This window comes from Rhinolophus sinicus, chromosome 16, assembly GCF_057876585.1.
Source record: "Rhinolophus sinicus isolate RSI-liver-muscle chromosome 16, RSI-T2T, whole genome shotgun sequence".
Taxonomy (NCBI): Eukaryota; Metazoa; Chordata; class Mammalia; order Chiroptera; family Rhinolophidae; genus Rhinolophus; species Rhinolophus sinicus.
In genome coordinates, this window is record NC_142516.1 from 47,872,422 (window position 1) to 47,891,059 (window position 18,638).

Here is an 18,638-nt window from a genome sequence, read left to right on the forward strand (position 1 = left end):
GTGGGGAATAGAAAGTGACTTAGGTATGGGGTTTATTTTTTGGGGTGTTGAAAATGTTCTAAAATTTGATTCTGGTGATAGTTATGTAACTCTGGGGATATATTAAAAACCACAAAACTGTATACTTTAAATGGATGAATTTTACGGTATGTGAAATATATCTCAATCAAGTTAAAAAAAAAGTTTCTTAAGGGTCATGATTTTAAATTAGCTCTCTCAGCTCATAGTATTAGAAATACCAGAAATTTGATGGAATAGATATTTTAGGTCACATACATTTTAGAACTGTTTTGAATAAAGCCCTCATTTATTTTCCAGCCTTTCAAAACACATTTTCTTTTTCCTACTAGACAAAAAAATTCTAGTTGACCTGACAACATGAGAGAGTTGGGCTCTGAGGTTTCCAGCCCTGAAGAGACCATGTGTGCCGCCCATGGAAGCCTGGGAAACCTACAGTGTCACAGGCCAGTGCTGTTGCCGCACAGGGTGCAGGTGAGGGGCCTCCATCCTGGAGGATGTCCAGCCTAGAGGTTGCAAACCGCTGGCCCACAGACCCACTGTGGCTGGGACAAGTGTGTTTGCGGTCCAAAAATACTTTCTGAGTTTGAATTATTGCTAAATTCAGAAATAGGAAATTCCCACAAAAACCCAGTTTTCCACCACTTCTTATGAGAAACCAGAAGAACTGGCAACTCAGAGCCTATATTTTTTGAGTAGCAAAGAGGTTGTGGTTGCCCCCTTTAAACTGGGCATGTCTTCTCAAGTTCTCCATCATCCCCACTACGCTCTTCTGTATCAAACCAGGCCTGTTCTACTCATTTGCATCATCTCTGTCTGGCTCCTCTGTGTACTTGTCAGCCCAACATGTCTATTTCACAGAAAACTGAAACCCAGGGAGGCACAGTGGCTTGCTCAAGGTCACACTGTAATGGAACAGAGTTAGGATCTGAACATTGTTTTCCAATTGAGCATGTTTTCTACGGTCATCTCTGCTGAAATGTGCCCAAACCAAGGTAGCTAAGGCTAATGTGTTAGAAACTTGAAAATCACATAAACCAGCAAAACCAAGTGCAGTATGTGATGCTTGGTGTGAGCTGCGGTGATCTTTGTTCTCTTGAGAAGAGTACGATGGACTGAAAATTTTGAGGAAAAATAAGTAGGCAAAATGTGCTTTACAAAGCAACATTTTTTGGGAGTTAAATCTTTTTTATGTTAAATTGTAAACTGGGTGTTCTAGAAACAAATATGTCAATGGTCAGAGTTTGAAATGTTGCATGTTACTTGTTTTACACTTAAAAGATACATATATGGCGCCGGCCTGGTGGCTCAGGAGGTTAGAGCTCCATGCTCCTAACTCCGAAGGCTGCCGGTTCGATTCCCACATGGGCCAGTGGGCTCTCAACCACAAGGATGCCAGTTCAATTCCTCGAGTCCCGCAAGGGATGGTGGGCTGTGCCCCCTGCAATTAGCAACGGCAACTGGACCTGGAGCTGAGCTGTGCCCTCCACAACTAAGACTGAAAGGACAACAACTTGAAGCTGAACGGCACCCTCCACAACTAAGATTGAAAGAATAACTTGATTTGGGAAAAAAAGTCCTGGAAGTACACACTGTTTCATCTTTTCTTATGGCCAGTAATATTCCATTGTATATATGTACCACATCTTTATCCAATCATCCATCAAAGAACAGTTAGGTTGTTTCCATGTCCTGGCTACCATGAATAATGCTGCAAGGAACATAGGGGTACATATATCTTTACAAATAAAATGTTTTCAAAATTCAGGTAGATATCCAGAAGAGGGATTGCTCTGTCATAGGATAGCTCTATTCTTAATTTTTGAAAAACCTCCATACTGTTTTCCATAGTGGCTATACCAATTTATATTCCCACCAGCAGAGTATGAGGGTTCCTTTTCTACACAGCTTCTCCAACACTTATTACTTGTCTTGTTGATAATAACCATTCTAACAGGTGTGAGGTGGTATCTCATTGTGGTTTTGATTTGCATTTCCCTTATGGCGAGTGAAATTGAGCATCTTTTCATATCTCCATTGGCGATCTGGCGATCTGTATGTCTTCTTGGGAAAAGTGTCTGTTCAAGTCCTCTCCCCATTTTTCAATGGGATTGTGTTTTGTTAAGTAGCCTGAGTTCTTTATATATCTTGGATATTGGCCCTTTATGGAGGTGTTGTTTGCAAATAAATGCTCCCATTTGGTTGGTTGTCTTTTTGTTTTGTTGATGGTTTCTTTTGCTGTGCAGAAGCTTTTTAGTTTGATATAGTCCCATTCATTTATTTTTGCTTTTAGCTCCCTTGCCTTCGGAGTCAAGTTCACAAAAACCCCTCTGAGACCAAGGTCCATGTGTTTTGTTCCATGTATTTTATTGGTTTTGGTTTTATATTGTGTTTTCTTCCATGTATTTTATTGGTTTTGTGTTTTATATTCAAATCTTTAATCCATTTTGATCTTGAACTTCTAACCTCCAGCACTGTGAGAAAAATTTTTGTTGGTTAGGCCACTTAGCTTATGGTACTAGGTTATGGCAGCCTTAGCAAACTAATACACCCACATTCATCGCAGCATTATTCACAGTAGCCCACAGGTGGAAGCAACCCAAGTGTCAATTGACAGATGGATACACAAAATGTGGTATTATATACCGTGGAATATTATTCAGGCTTAAAAAGGGAGCAAATTCTGACACATGTCACAAGGTTGAACCTTGAGGACATTATGTTAAGTGAAATAAGGCAGTCATAACAAGACAAATATTGTATAATTTATATGCAGGACCTGGAGTAGTCAAATTCATAGAGATAGAGAAGAAGGTAGAAGGGTGGGTGCTGGAGGCTGGGGAATGGAGAGTTGTTAATGGGCACAGACTTGCAGTTTTACAAGATGGGAAAAGAGAGCTGGTGATGGGCTGTACAACAAAGTCAATGTATTTGATGTAACTGAATTGTACACTTAAAAATGGCTAAGATGATAAATTTTATGCGATATGTATTTTACAATTTAAAAAAGCAAGGTGATGAACACACAATGGGATTTATAGATGATGTAATACAGAATTGTACACCTGAAATCTATGTAATTTTACTAACAATTGTCACCCCAATAAATTTAATAAAAAAAAAATTATGGGTATTAAGGGTAGTTATAACATTATGCTAAATGCCTGCTATCATAGTAGTTAGTGAAATGCAGAAACAAAATTACAGATACAAAATTAACCCAATTGTGTTTTTTTGAAAGCCTAAATAAACTTGTAGGAACCAAAAAAAAAAAAAAAAAAAAAAAAAGCAACATATTTTAAAAATAACAAATATCTGATATTTAATAAGAATTCTAAAACGATTTAAGTTAATAGTTTAGTACTTAAACAAAAAAAACCTCTGTAAAGTATAAAGCCCTATGTAATTAGGCATTTATATAGTAAAGTCCCATTAAATATATTCTGAATAATCTGACTCACTAACATGTCTTGGCATAGAGTGAAACCTTATTATCCTCATTATTCAGTATGTACTAAGATCAGAGTACAGAACTGGCACGTTACTTCTCTAGAAATCTTTGATCAGGTACTATCTGCCACCTAAGAAAGGATGAGAATACATTTCAGGGAAACAGACACCTGAACTGATAAAGCACGACAGGCAGAGCATGAAATCAGGAATCAGATCATTTAGCTTTAAATTTTGGCTCTTCTACTTTGTTCAGTGTGAAATTTGATACATTTCTTAACCCTTCTGGGTTCTAGTTTCCCACACATAAAATGAGAATAGTACTGAACGTGCAGGTTTATAAAGTGATAATGAGTGTACGGCACAAATACCCATGAGGTACTAGGATATAGCAGATATCAAAATAAACAAAAATCTCTGCTGGAATCTATATAGTATTGAGGAAGACAGACAATGAAATAAATGCTTAAAATATACTATATTTATGTTGGTCCAAAAGGCTAAGGAGAAAAACAAAGCATGGAAAAGAGAAGAGAGGGAGTGAAGGGCGTAGGAGGCCTTCTCCATGCAGCAAACTCTGCTTGCTCTGCCCTTGAAGTCTGTAGGATCTCAGTCCTGAGTCAGACACTAGAAAGAACATATATGTCCCTTATACTCGCTGGCATATATCAAGCTCTCCAAAGTATCTCACTCAAGCCCCTTCCCCTGGGCTGGGAGAGGCATCCCCAGTCCCTGACTGGTCTCTCTAAAGTTCACATTCTAACTGCCAACTCTTTTCTTGGTCTCTCTAACTTCTTTTAAAGGCTGGAGGTAGGTGGCCAGCTAACAATTACAAAACTGGTTTTTGACCACTTCCTTTGCAAGTCCTGTAGTCTCAGACCTTGCTTTTGTTTTGGGCCTCAGTTGAAACTGATAGTCAAAATATTTCATTTTAACATTCTATTATGCTATTTTTAGCAAAAAGATTAATTGGTAAAGGTTATCACATAATTGAAAATAAAGGCGTATTTTTTTCCTAATCAAGAGATGTTGGATGCAGGACATAAAGTATTCTTTGGGCTTAAGAAACTTTATACGTGAATATGTATGTTTATGTCCATTGCTACTTATGAAAATTAATGAAATGTAATTACTAATAGAGTAGAGGGATAACGCAAGAATAAATCATCCAACCCAAATAAATGTAACCAGAGCCTTCCTTGGCGATGCCCCAAGTAATAAAGGTAAAATGTGTTCTAAAAAGGATTTTTACTTAAATATCTGTGCCACCGATCAATTTCATGTTTGTTTCTCTTCAGTGCTGACATTGGGAAATATTCTGTTACTCCTGTTTTCTTACTGTAATGTTGGTTTCCTGGGCACAAGCCTATTTGGAATCAATTTCTAATTTCTCTGGCTGAGAATTTCCCAGATTCCATTTTAGGGGTCACTTATAAGTGAGGGCACCTCTCTTGGGAAGAATGCCCTCAAAATCCAGAGGTTAAGTCAGAGGCCCTGCCATTCTTCTGCCTCCTAGTTTGGGAATATCCGTTTCTAGAAGCAGTGTTACATGACTGGGCTGAAGGGTCTGGCTGCCTGCCTGGGTTCTGCACCAGCGAGTTCTGCCACAATTCCCCCAAGTCAGACTGTCTAAGGGCTAATTGCACCTAATTTGTAATAAGGCACGGACACTTAATCTACCAGTTCTGTTCTTCCCTTGTAAAAGCAGAGCAGCTGCCTATCCTCTTCAGCTGCTCTATGCTCTGCTCGCATCGCAAACTTGTCACAGGGAAGAGGGACAGGAGGGGGAATTTGACGTCCTCCACAAGCTCTCTCTGGGAGCAGATGATAATGGTTCTCTGATGCCACGCAGGCCTCTGTGTCATTTACAAAAATGTTCCTTTCTGCTACCAGTAACATTAGCTAATGCTCACTGAAGAGCATTAGCCTGGCTGGACTGCTGAAAAGTCATCAATCATTTTACAGCCTGGAACAGTCTGATTTCTTCTGTTTGCAGACCTAATGAGTGTTTTATTGCTAATTCGCATAGGGGCATTTGCTCAGAGAACATAAGGTACGATCTACAGTTTTTGTCTTTTAAAAGTCATCTTCTCACTGCCTTTTTAAATCAAAGTAATTATATCAATATATATCACATGATACAGATGACTTATGATGAAATAAACAACCTCCTGGCCCACCCCACCCCAGTAGCCCCAAGGGGCAGCTCCTTTAATGATTTCTCTTTTTAGCTCTTCTGGTGGTTCCCTTCATATCTTTTGATAGATCAGGGAATAAAAGATAGTCTCAACCAAAGCATCTATTGATTCCAAATGAAGGACATCAAATCGACCCTCTCCTACTCTGTGCTGCCTCTTGACATTTACTGTTTCTATATTTTTTTATTTTGTTACTGTGAATAATATATTTAAATAACCTTTTTTATTCCATCAACCATACACTATATATCCTTTCATTTTCCACATTATTTCATCTTTGTCCCTGCTTTTCACTCTTACTTTGTGTTAGGTACACTTAATTTTTTTTTTTATCTCTGCTTTGTCATGGCTGTTGTTATTTATATTCTATTTTGAAGTTAGAGCCAAATTTTTCCTGCTTTGCCCATGGATTGGCTCCAAAATTAGAAAATCAATATACATAGTTTATATTATTATGACTATGTAAATACTGTTAATGCCTGGAAATGAGTGAGTTAGGGTTACGTTTCCCTCTCTGGGTTCAAAGTCATGATTGCTGGGCCATGCAAAGTAAAATGTTCCCAACATCAAGGTGAAGTGGAGTGTTCTCTCTCTCCCTTACTTTTGCTTAAATCCAGGACCCAGAGAGTGTTTCGACTAATGTTCCCAACATCAAGGTTAATTGGAGTGTCTCCTCTCCCTCACTTTTGCTTAAATTCAGGACCAGAGAGTGTTTGGATTAAGAGCAGAGGCCTAGATACAAGCCCTGCTTCTCCAAGTATTAGTTGTAACACCAGGCAAGAAATGAAACTGAGCTCCTGATTCCTCATCTATAAATGAGAATGACAGTTCCTGCCCAGGCCCATCAAGAAGACCAAGTCAGATAACGCAATGAAAGAAAGACCGACAGAGGGTATGCTGTTTTGTATAAACAACGGGAGTACCCCTGTGACTTCCACCTTTGGGACTCTGCCTATTTCCTGGGGAGGGAAGGGGCTTTGATGAGCTCTGGGTGCATAGACACGATTTGAAATAATTCCATTTCTACTCTTTTAAGTTTAGCCACCAGAACATTAATTTATAACAAATGTGGATAGGGAAACTCTACCTGCAGAGAAAACCCACAAATACAGCTGTCTCACTTGTTCAGTCCTAAAGCCACCTTCTGCTTAAGGGAGGGCACATGCCAACATGACTCAGGCATTTCAGATGTGATGATAGTCAAGCCAATGCACTGAGCCCTCCTCTGGGTGGGGCTGCTTTAGGGTGTGGAATTCTGAAGCACAGGCACTGGTGGTCCTATTTGTAGCCTGGACAGTGTCAGGTGTAGCTCATCGCATGCCCCCCCTCCCTGCCATCTCCCCCACCCCAGCATGGAGCATCTCTTCCTCAGCTCCTTGCTGAGTGTACAGCCAGTCTACAAGACTCCCCAGCATGGACCCAGAGAAGTGGGAAGCCCTTGGCCATGGTCACTGTGTGCAGACTTTACACCCACCTTCCTAACCCACCCTGCCAAACAGCCTCTCAGAGGGATCTGTTTCTTTCTCTTTGTCTTTTTAGTCATGAGCACAGCTGCTGTTCTTCCATGCTTTCCCACTTTTGCTAATTTTAGACCAGGAGGCCTTCTGCTTCCAATGAAGGCAAGCAGAACACAGGCTCTTTCTCTGGTATGGACTGATGGCTGCCACGTGGGTGTACATCTTGGGTTTAACTGTGTGCTGCCAAGTCTATTTGTGAAACTGGTCCCTAGCACTGAAACTGGACCCTAATAGTTTTTTTCTTCTTCTAGTTTTGAGTGTGTTTCAGGAGATAACAGACCTCCACACAGTGCTCCAGAAACTACCAGACCAAGCCAGATCAAACTGGTCCTAGAGGCTTGAGCAGACACAGTTCACAGCTAAATAACCCTAAGCTGACCTCAAGAGCACAAGGGAACCAAAATTAATGGAACTCAAGTAGTGGAGCTGCTACTTTTACCACCCGGAGCCCATTAAGAAGCACGAGGTCCATCAATAAGGAAGATCCAGTACAGGGACCAAACGTGGACACACAGGACTGATCAAACTCTGCCAGACTGGAATTTCTTTGTTCTGTTTTGCCCCTTCCACATCCCTAACCTTAGATGTCTTAGTTCGAAGAATACCCAATCAGACCCCCTGAATTAGACTAAATAAATAAATATGTATAACTTCTCCTTACCCTCACCTCTTAAAATTGATCCCAACCCTTTGTTCAGGGAGGCTAATTTGAGTTTCACCTGTGGTCTCCTCATTCAGCTGGCCTGATGAATAAATCTCTTTCTCTGCAAAAACCTGCTGCCTCAGACTTTCGGCTTCTCTGTAAGTGACAGGCATCAAACTCACCACCTTTGTTCTGTAACATTAGTTCTGGGGACAGGAAGCCACCGTTGCTGAGAGAGTGGGCAGCAGCTGAGCTCCCACCGCTGGAAGCCTTAGAACTAAGCACAGAAATGCGGTGAGAGCCCTCCCTTTGTGACAGTATGTGTACGGGTGTGGGTGGTGGCTGGAGGAAGAAACTTTTTCAAAAAGGAACCCTTATCCAAGTTCAGGGAACTTTTTCACCATATATCTCTATAAGGTTTATTTTTCTTTCCAACAGCCACCCACATACATTTAAAGCCAACAGTCATCACTGACTGATATTTATACTGAGATGATTGTATTATAGGCATTATTTCATCTAATCATTAAAGATAACCCTGGCAGGTTGGGTCTCTTCCTATTTATTCTGTGCATGAGTATTAAGGCTAACTGTCTAAACAGTTAATAAATGGTGACACCTGGATTTGAACCCAAGTGTGGGGACAGAGTCCCAGAGAACAGTTTCCAGGCTCTCGGCCTCACGTGGAAAGGTGCTGGCTCGGTTATTAGGTGGCCATCAGCTGTAATCGGATAGCCATCTACTGTGGCTGGGTGGCCATCAGCTGTTACCAGTTAGCGATTAGCCACTAATATAACTGCCGTGGCTATGCTAGGGGTTGGTTGGTGGGTTGGTGAGTTGGTTGGTTGGCAGAGAAGCGGACGGCAGATTGCGGCTCCTGCTTCCTGTGTCTCCAACCCAGTCGCCAGCAAGAATATAGTGGTATGACTCCCCTATCTATGGCTCATTTGGTGTTCCTTTTTGGCCTCACCATATCCTGCATTCTTATGCGGGGAGCTGGACCTAAGACCCCGCATAGCACCAAGGCTGACTCTGGAGCCATGTGCAACATATGTTGCCTCAAGCCATCTGACCACAGCAGAGAATTAGCCATTTTTCTGTGTTTCTAAGGTAATCCCAGCAACAATAGCTCACTGATAAAAGAAAAAAGTAGATTTCCAGTCAAGATAGCAGAATAGGTAAACACTGTACTTGCCTCCTCCCACAACCACCTCAAAATTGCAATTAAATTACAGAACAACCATCATTGAGAAGCAACTGAAGATTGGCTGAACAGAAGTGGAAAGGGCAGGTCTTATACCTTTGGTGTGGCAATCAAAAATCAGGAGGGACATCCTGGCTGTGGAGGTCTCCCCCAAGGAGCACGGGGTCCCAACCCCACAGCTGGCTCCCCAGCCTGAGGCACCAGTGCTGGGAAGAGGAGGCCCTATAACTCGTGGCTGTGAAAACCAGTGGGGATTGCATCCTAGTAAGACAGAGGGCTGCTGGAGTCCCTGGCATTCCCTTTGAGGGGACTGCACATGGACTCGCTCACTCATAGACTCACTCATTCTGGGCTCCAGTGTCAGGGCAACAGCTTAAAGAGCACCAGGGACAAATGGGGAGGTACTGAATTGACTGGCTTCAGGGCAAGGGCTGGAGGGGCAGGGGTCAAGGTGGCTCTCTCCAGGAACTGAAGTGCTGACAGGCATCATTGTTCCTTTGTTGAGCCCTCCCCCCACCTAGCAGGCAGGTGCAGGTGGGCACCAAATCCTGAATTCTTCATTAATCTAGCTAACACTATTCATCCAGCCCTGATGAATCCCTGAGACCCTACCCAACCCAATTGCACATCCAGCACGAGCCACTCCCAGCAGCTTTTCCACACAAGTGACCAGCTTTGGTTCATGATGTGAATTTTCCTAAAATCTCTTAAAGGTCCATAAACCCCAAACAAGTAGTGGCTGGCCTCAGCATGCCCTCTACCCCTTGATAAGCCACCACATGTCTGGTACAAGTGGCAACCAGCCTCAACTTGCATTGTAACTCCATCAGGTCGCCCCAAACCTGGCATAAGCTGCAGCCAGTATTGGCTTGGAACATAGCTTCAACTAAGTGATCACCAGCCTGGCACAAGTGGTGGATGGCCTTGGCTCACATCATGATGCTGGCCAAAGATTCCCAAGTCCCGCATTAGTGGCAGCCAGCCTCAGTTCACAGCATGGCCTCTCCCATGCACCTCCAAGTCCAGCATAAGTGAGAGCTAACTGCAGATAACTTTGGAGCTCCCACCAGGTGAGGCACAAATGGAAGCTGAACTTTGCCTACACCACTGCCCCACCTAAAAGGCTGTAGAACCAACACACCTGGTGGCCAGCTTCAGACCACACCAGTGCACCACCCCACCAGCTCCACAAATGACATGCTTGAAGGGCAGACTCGGCTGGCACCAGAGCCCCACTAAAGAGACTCCTGCTCTGTGGGATCATCCCCGAACAACAGCTTGTCTGCAGCCACTCAGCCTAAGGGTGAATCCCACTCACTGATGTACCAACAGCAATGAAGGTTCAACTACAACAGGAGGGTACACAGAACTCACACAAGGGACACCCCTGGAACATCCACCTCAGGTGAGCAGAAAAATTGCACCACTGAGCCCCACAGGACTACTACATAAGGCCACTCTGCCAAGACTGGGAGACATAGCAACCCTACATAATACATAGAAGCAGCAAAAACAGGGAGACAGAATAAGGAGACCAAGAAAGATGTCCCAAAGGAAAGAATAGGACAAAACTCCAGAAAAAGAACTAAATGAAATGAAGACAAGCAATCTACTAGATGCAGAGTTCAAGACAATGATTATAAGGCTGCCCAATGAACTTAGGGGAAGAATAGATGAATTCAGGGAGCACTTCAACTAAGATAAGAAACCATAAAAAAGAACGAGTCAGAAATGCAGAATATAATAACTGAAATGAAGAATACATTAGAGGGATCAACAGCAGGTTAGATGATGCAGAGGATCGCATCAGTGACCTTGAAACAAGGGAGGGGAAAACACCAAATTGGAACAGCAAACAGAAAGTAGAATCCAAAAAAATGAGGATAGTTTAAGGGGCCTCTGGGACAATATCAGTATGCCAACATTTGTATCATATGAGAAGAAGAAGAGAGAGAGCAAGGGAGTGAAAACATATTTGAAGAAATAATGATGGAAAACTTCCCTAACCTGGTGAAGGAAATAGACATACAAGTCCAGAAAGCCCAAAGAGTCCCAAACAAGATGAACTCAAAGAGTTCCATATATCATAATTAAAATACCAAAGATTAAAGACAAAAAGAATCTTAGAAGTAGCAAAAGAAAAGCAGTTAGTTATGTACAAGGGGAACTCCTATAAGACTGTCAGTTGATTTCTCAACAGAAACTCTGCAGGAGGGATTGGCACAAAATATTCAAAGTGATGCAAAGCAGATTACAAACAAGATTACCCAGCGAGGCTATTATTTAGAATCGAAGGAGAAATAAAGTTTCCCAGAAAAAGCTAAAGCAATTCATCACCACTAAGCCAGTTATTACAAGGAATGTTAAAGGGACTTCTTTAAGTAGAAAAGATAAAAAATACGAATAAATAAATACTAGGAAAGAAAAGAAATCTCACTGACAAAGGCAAACAGTAAAAGCAGTGGATTGACCAACTATTAAGCTAGTACAAAGGTTAAAAGGCAAAAGTAGGAAGACCATGTGTAATTACAACAATAAATCAAGAGATACATACAAATACAAAAAGTAAAAAAGGATGACAAAAACATAAACATGGAGAGAGTAAAAATTATAGTGCTTTTAGAATGTGTTCAAACTTAAGTGACCATCAACTTAAAATAGCCTGCTATAAGTGGGGTTTATTCCCAGGATGCAAGGTTGTTTCAATACCCGCAAATCAATTAATGTGATACAATACATAAACAAAACGAAAGATAGAAATCATATATCATATCAATAGATGCAGAAAAAGCCTTTGACAAAATCCAACATCCATTTATGATTAAAAAACTCAGCAAAGTGGGGATGGAGGGAACACACCTCAACATAATTAAAGGCCATATATGACAAACCCACAGCTAACATCATACACAATAGTGAAAAGCTGAAAGCTTTTTCCTTAATATCAGGAACAAGACAAGGATACCCACTATCACCACTTTTATTCAACATAGTATTGGAAGTCCTAGCCATGCAATCAGACAAATGAAAAGAAATAAAAGGCATCTGAATTGTAAAGGAAGAAGTAAAACTGTCATTATTTGCAGATGACGTAATACTATCTACAGAGAACCATAAAGATTCCACCAAAAAACTATTAGAACTAATATATTCAGTAAAGTAGCAGGATATAAAATTAATATTCAGAAATCCATTGCCTTTTTGTATACAATAACAAACTCTCAGAAAGAGAAATTAAGAAAGCAATTCCATTTACAGGTGCATGACAAAGAATAAAATACCTAGGAATAAATTTAACTAAGGAGTTAAGACCTATACTCAGCAAACTATAAGACACTGAAGAAAGAAGCTGATGAAGACACAAATATATGGAAGGCTATATTGTGCTCATGGATAGGAAGAATTAACATGGCTGACATGTCCATACTACCTCAAAACAATAAACAGATTCAATGCAATCCCTATCAAAATACCAATAACATTTTTCAGAGAACTAGAACAAATAATCATAAAATTTATATGGAACCAAAAGCGAGCCAGAATTGCCACAGAAATCTTGAGAAAGAACAAAGATGGAGCAATCACACTACCTGATATAGAGTTATATTACAAGGCTAGTAATCAAGACAGCATAGTACTAGCATAAAAACAGACATATAGATAAATGGAACAAAATAGTCCAGGAATAAACCCACACCTATACGGTCATTTAATCTATAACAAAGGAGGCAAGAACATACACTGGGGTAAAGACAGTCTATTTAATAAATGGTGTTGGAAAAACTGGACCACCTTCTTACACCATATACGCGAATAAACTCGAAACGGATTAATGACTTAAGTGTAAGACCCAAAACCATAAAACTCATAGAAAAAAACACAGACAGTACACTCTTTGACATTGCTCTTAGTAATATATTTTTTTGGGGGGATATGTCCCCTTGGGCAAGGGAAATATACAAATGGGACTTTATCAAACTAAAAAGTTTTATGCATAGGAAAGGAAACCATCAACAATATGAAAAGACAACCTACTAATTGGGAGAAGATATTTGTCAATGATACATCTGATAAAGAGTTACTATCCAAAATACGTAAGAGACTCCAAAGGGGGAAAAAAACACACACAAAGAAACAACAATCCGATTTACAACGGGCGGAGGACCTAAAGAGACGTTTCTCCAAAGAAGACATACAGATGGCCAATAGACATATGAAAAGATATTTAAAATCACTAATCATTAGGGAAATGCAAATAAAAACCACAATGAGATATCACCTCACACCTGTCAGCATGGCTATCATCAATAAATCAACAAACAAGTGTTGGTGAGGATATGGAGAAAAGGGATCCTTCATGCACTGTTGGTGGACTTGTAAACTGGTACAGCCACTATGGAAAACAGTATGGAGCTTCCCACTAAAAATTAAAAATAGAGCTACCATACTACCCAGCAATCCCACTGTTGGGTATTTATCTAAAAGGTAACAAGAGACAAAGATGGACATTTCATAATGATAAAGGGGACTATACAAGAAGATGTTAACAGTCATCAATATTTATGCCCCTAATCAGGGAGCACCGAAATATACCAAGCAACTACTAACAGAACTAAAAGGAGAAACTGACCAAAACACAATTATAGTGGGGGACCTAAATACATCCTTGACAGCTATGGATAGATCATCCAAAGAGAAAACAAATAAAGAAATAGCAGCCCTAAATGACACATTAGATAAACTGGACATAATTGAGATTTCATCCTAGAACATCCTAGAGCAATTCATCCTAGAATATCAGACTATACATTTTTTTCTAATGTACATGGAACATTCTCAAGGATAGACCATATATTGGGACACAAAACTAGCCTCAGCAAATTTAAGAAGATTGAAATCATACCAAGCATATTCTCTGATCACAAGGCTTTGAAATTGGATATCAACTGCAAAAAGAAAGCAGGATAAAACACAAATATATGTAGATTAAACAACATACTTTTAAAGAACGACCAGGTCAAAGAAGAAATAAGAGGAGAGATCAAAAGATACATAGAAACAAATAAGAATGAAAATACATCCTATTGGCGAAAGCAGTGAAAGCAGTTTTAAGAGGGAAATTTATATATTACAGGCCTATCTCAAGAAACAAGAAAAATCCCAGATAAATAACCACATGTTACACCTTAAAGAAAAGAAGAACAAATGAAATGCAAGGTCAGCAGAAGAGAGAAAATAATAAAAATCAGAGCACAACTATGAAATAGAGATCAAACAGACAATAGAAAAATTAACATGACAAAGAACTGGTTCTTTGAAAAGATTAATAAAATTGACAAACCCCTGGATAGACTCACTAAGATAAAAAGAGAAAAGACACTAATAAGCAAAATCAGAAATGAAAGAGGGGAAGTTATCACCGATGCCACCGAAATATAAAGGATCATCCAAGAATACTATGAAGGACTATATGCCACCAAATTCAATAACCTAGAAGAAATGGACAAGTTCTTAGAAACATAGAGCCTTCCTAGGCTGAATCACAAAGAATTGGAAAGTATAAATAGACTGATCACCAGTAAGGAAACTGAATCAGTCATCCAAAACCTTCCCAAAAGCAAAAGTCCGGGACCAGATGGCTTCACTAGTGAATTCTACCAGACCTTCAAAGAGGATCTAATAACAATCCTGCTCAAACTCTTCCAAAAAATTGAAGAAGAGACAATACTCCCTAACTCATTTTATGAGGCCAACATTACCCTGATACCAAAACCTGGTAACGATTACACACAAAAAGAAAACTACAGACCAATATCTCTGATGAATACAGATGCAAAAATCCTAAACAAAATTCTAGTAAATCAAATGCAACAATGCATTAAAAAGATTATTCATCATGACCAAGTGGGGTTCATCCCAGGGGCACAAAGATGATTCAACATACGCAAATCCATCAATGTGATACATCACATAAACAAAATAAAGGACAAAAATCATATGATTATATCAACTGATGCAGAAAAAGCATTTGACAAGATACAACATCCATTTATAATTAAAACACTTAATAAAATACGTATAGAAGGAAAATAACCTTAATAAAGGCCATATATGACAAACCCTCAGCTAATATCTTAATTAACAGTGAAAAACTGAAGCCCTTTGCTCTACGTTCAGGAACACGACAGGACTGTGTCCTATCACCTCTGTTTTTCAACATAGTGTTGGAAGTCCTCACCAGAGCAATCAGGCAAGAGAAAGAAATAAAAGGCATCCAAATTGAGAATGAGGAAGTTAAATTGTCACTCTTTGCAGATGACATGATGCTATATATAGAAAACCCTAAAGACTCCACCAAAAAGCTATTAGAAACAATAAGCGAATACAGTAAAGTTGCTGGCTACAAAATCAACGTACAAAAGTCCATTGCATTCTTATATACTAACAATGAAATCTCGGAAAAAGAAAGAAAAAAAAACAATTCTTTTTGCAATTGCAACAAAAAGAAATACCTAGGAATAAACTTAACCAAGGACGTGAAAGACCTATATGCTAAAAACTATAAGACATTTTTAAAAGAAATTGAAGAAGACACAAAGAAATGGAAAGATATTCTGTGCTCATAGATTGGAAGAATCAACATAATTAAAATGCTGTATTACCCAAAGCAATATACAGATTTAATACAATCCCCATCAAAATCCCCATGGCATTTTTTAAAAGAAATAGAACAAAAAATCATCAGATTTGTATGGAACCACAAAAGACCCCGAATAGCCAAAGCAATCTTAAGAAAAAAGAACAATGCTGGGGGTATCACACTCCCTGACTTTAGCTTCTACTACAGAGCTACAATAATCAAAACAGCATGGTATTGGCAGAAAACAGACACATAAACCAATAGAATAGAATTGAGAACCCAGAAATAAACCCACATAAATATGGACAGATAACTTTTGACAAAGAAGCCAAAAACATACAATGGAGAAAAGACAGCCTCTTCAATAAATGGTGCTGGGAGAATTGGAAAGCCACGTGCAAAAGAATGGAACTGGACTGCTATCTGTCACCATGTACCAAAATTAATTCAAAATGGATCAAAGACCTAAGCATACGACCTGAAACAATAAACTGCATAGAAGAAAACATAGGTACTACAATTATGGACCTTGGGTTCAAAGAGCATTTTATGAATTTGACTCCAAAGGCAAGGGAAGTAAAAGCTAAAATAAATGAATGGGACTATATCAAACTTAAAAGCTTCTGCACAGCAAAAGAAACCATTGACAAAATAAAGAGGTAACAAACCGAATGGGAGCAGATTTTTGCAAACAGTGCCTCCGATAAGGGGCTAGTATCCAAAATATACAAGGAACTCATGAAACTCAACAACAAAAAAACAAACAACCTAATTGAAAAATGGGCAGAGGACCTGAAGAGACATTTCTCCAAAGAGGACATACAAATGGCAAATGGACATATGAAAAAATGCTCAACATCACTAATCATCAGAGAAATGCAAATAAAAACTACAATGAGATATCACCTCACCCCAGTTAGAATGGCTATCATCAACAAGACAAATAGTAACAAGTGTTGGAGAGGCTGTGGAGAAAAAGGAACCCTCATACACTGTTGGTGGGAATGCAGATTGGTGCAGCTGTTATGGAAGGCAGTGTGGAGGTTCCTCAAAAAATTACGAATAGAATTACCATATGACCCAGCAATCCCTCTCCTGGGTATCTACCCCAAAAATCTGAAAACATTTATCCATAAAGACATGTGTGCTCCAATGTTCATTGCAGCTTTATTTATGGTGACCAAGACATGGAAACAACCAAAATGTCCTTTGATAAAGAAGCTGTTGTATTTATACACAATGGAATACTATTAGGTGGTAAGAAAAGATGAAATGGTACCATTTGTGACAACATGGATGGATCTTGAGAGTATAATGCTGAGTGAAATAAGTCAGACAGAAAAAGCAGAGAACCGTATGATTTCACTGATATGTGGTATATAAACCAAAAACAACAAAAGAACAAGACAGACAACTGAAAGAACAAAAACTCATAGACACAGACAATAGTTTAGGGGTTACTAGAGGGCAAGGGGGAAGGAGGGTTGTGTAAGAGAGTAAACGGGGTCAAATATATGGTGATAGAAAGAGAACTGACGCTGGGTGGTGAACATACAATGTGAGATATAGATAACGTATTACAGAATTGTACACCTGAAATCTATGTAACTTTACTAACAACTGTCACCCCAATAAACTTTAATGAAAAAAAAAAGAAAAAGAAAAGACATTTAAAAAAATAGAAAAAATAGATACACCAATCCATTTCTGAATGACAAATCTATTATTATAAGCAAGTCTTGATGATCTGACTTAATCAAGAGGAGCAGGAATAAATATTAAAGAATAGCAAGAGAAACTTTCCACATACGCCAAAATTAAGCCGAGATAGATCACAGACGAGATGTGAAAGCTATAACTATTATGCTTCTAAAAGAAACCAAAGGAGAATGCCATGACCTTGGGGGTCACGACTAGGAAGGGGCAGAAGGGAACTTTCTGGTGTAATGGTAATGTTCTTTATTTTGGTCTGGGTGATGGTAACTGGAGTGTACACATTTGTCAAAATTCATGGAACCAGACATCTAAGATTTGTGCATTTTGCTATATAAAAGTATTTCACTAATGAACTGTCAGCATTAAAAACTGCCTTTCTACTTAAAGAACTATAATATCACCTATTCAAATATACACTGAATGCCTACTTTGTCTCAGGTACTGAGCTGAAAGCGAAAAAATAAGTTGGCAATAGTTCAGACCTGGCTGGGTCCCTGACTAAGGAACTTTAAAAAAAAAGGAGACAGATAATAAATGTTAATAAGAAGCAAATAACTACATATATCATTACTGTAAAACAAAGATGCAAAAAACCCCACCCCGAACAACAACAAAAAATTAAAAACCTTGACAATCAAAGTAATTTCTATTGGACTTCACAATACTGAATGGCCTCTGCTCTTTTAGAAAATGTGCTTTCTTGTTCACATTTGGCAGAGTCTAATGTCAGAATCAGTTCTCTTCTCTGAGTTTTCACCTATGGAGTTGACAGATAATATATTCAAGTAGGTCCCAGAGGTAAGGCCTGGGGGATAAAAAATTGTAATATGAGCAGTCCCCAGATAAGTGGCATGCACTGAAAAGTGTTAATTGTACTCTCTCCTAGAGAAAGGTCCCCTTTTAAATCACAGGGGAACTGTGGCCTCCATGGCTGGGAGGAGCAGCATGGTATGTAGAAGAATGAGCTAGAACAAGGGGCAGGGTAGCTGAGTTCTGGTACTAACCAGGCACTAAGCAGCCAAGTGTGCGGTATTTGGGTAAGCCATTTAACTTCCCTGAGCTGATTTCTTCCCCTGTAAAAATAAGGACTTCGAATTTGATGAGGTCCTTCCAGCTTCCAAAAGTTGTGATTCTTAGCCTAGCTGGTCCTCTCTCAACTCCCCCGGAAAACTGAAGTTGGGTATCAGAGTAGCATATCACAAACACAGTATGCTGACATGGAAAAGCCCTTTGCTGTATAAACAAATGGAAC

General features: G+C 39.5%; 1 protein-coding gene and 1 long non-coding RNA gene across 2 annotated transcripts in view; one reads left to right on the plus strand and one right to left on the minus strand.

The window, feature by feature from the left end:
• Positions 1-7,930, plus strand: part of LOC141571125 (uncharacterized) — an 80,541-nt gene extending 72,611 nt beyond the window's left edge. Inside the window, exons 3-4 of the long non-coding RNA XR_016019500.1 lie at positions 351-6,558; positions 7,435-7,930. This is a non-coding gene — a long non-coding RNA (uncharacterized LOC141571125). The remainder of the gene's footprint in view (positions 1-350; positions 6,559-7,434) is intronic.
• PIP5K1B (phosphatidylinositol-4-phosphate 5-kinase type 1 beta) overlaps positions 1-18,638 on the minus strand; it is a 280,298-nt gene that overhangs the window by 18,707 nt on the left and 242,953 nt on the right. The gene's annotated exons all lie outside the window — the stretch shown is intronic.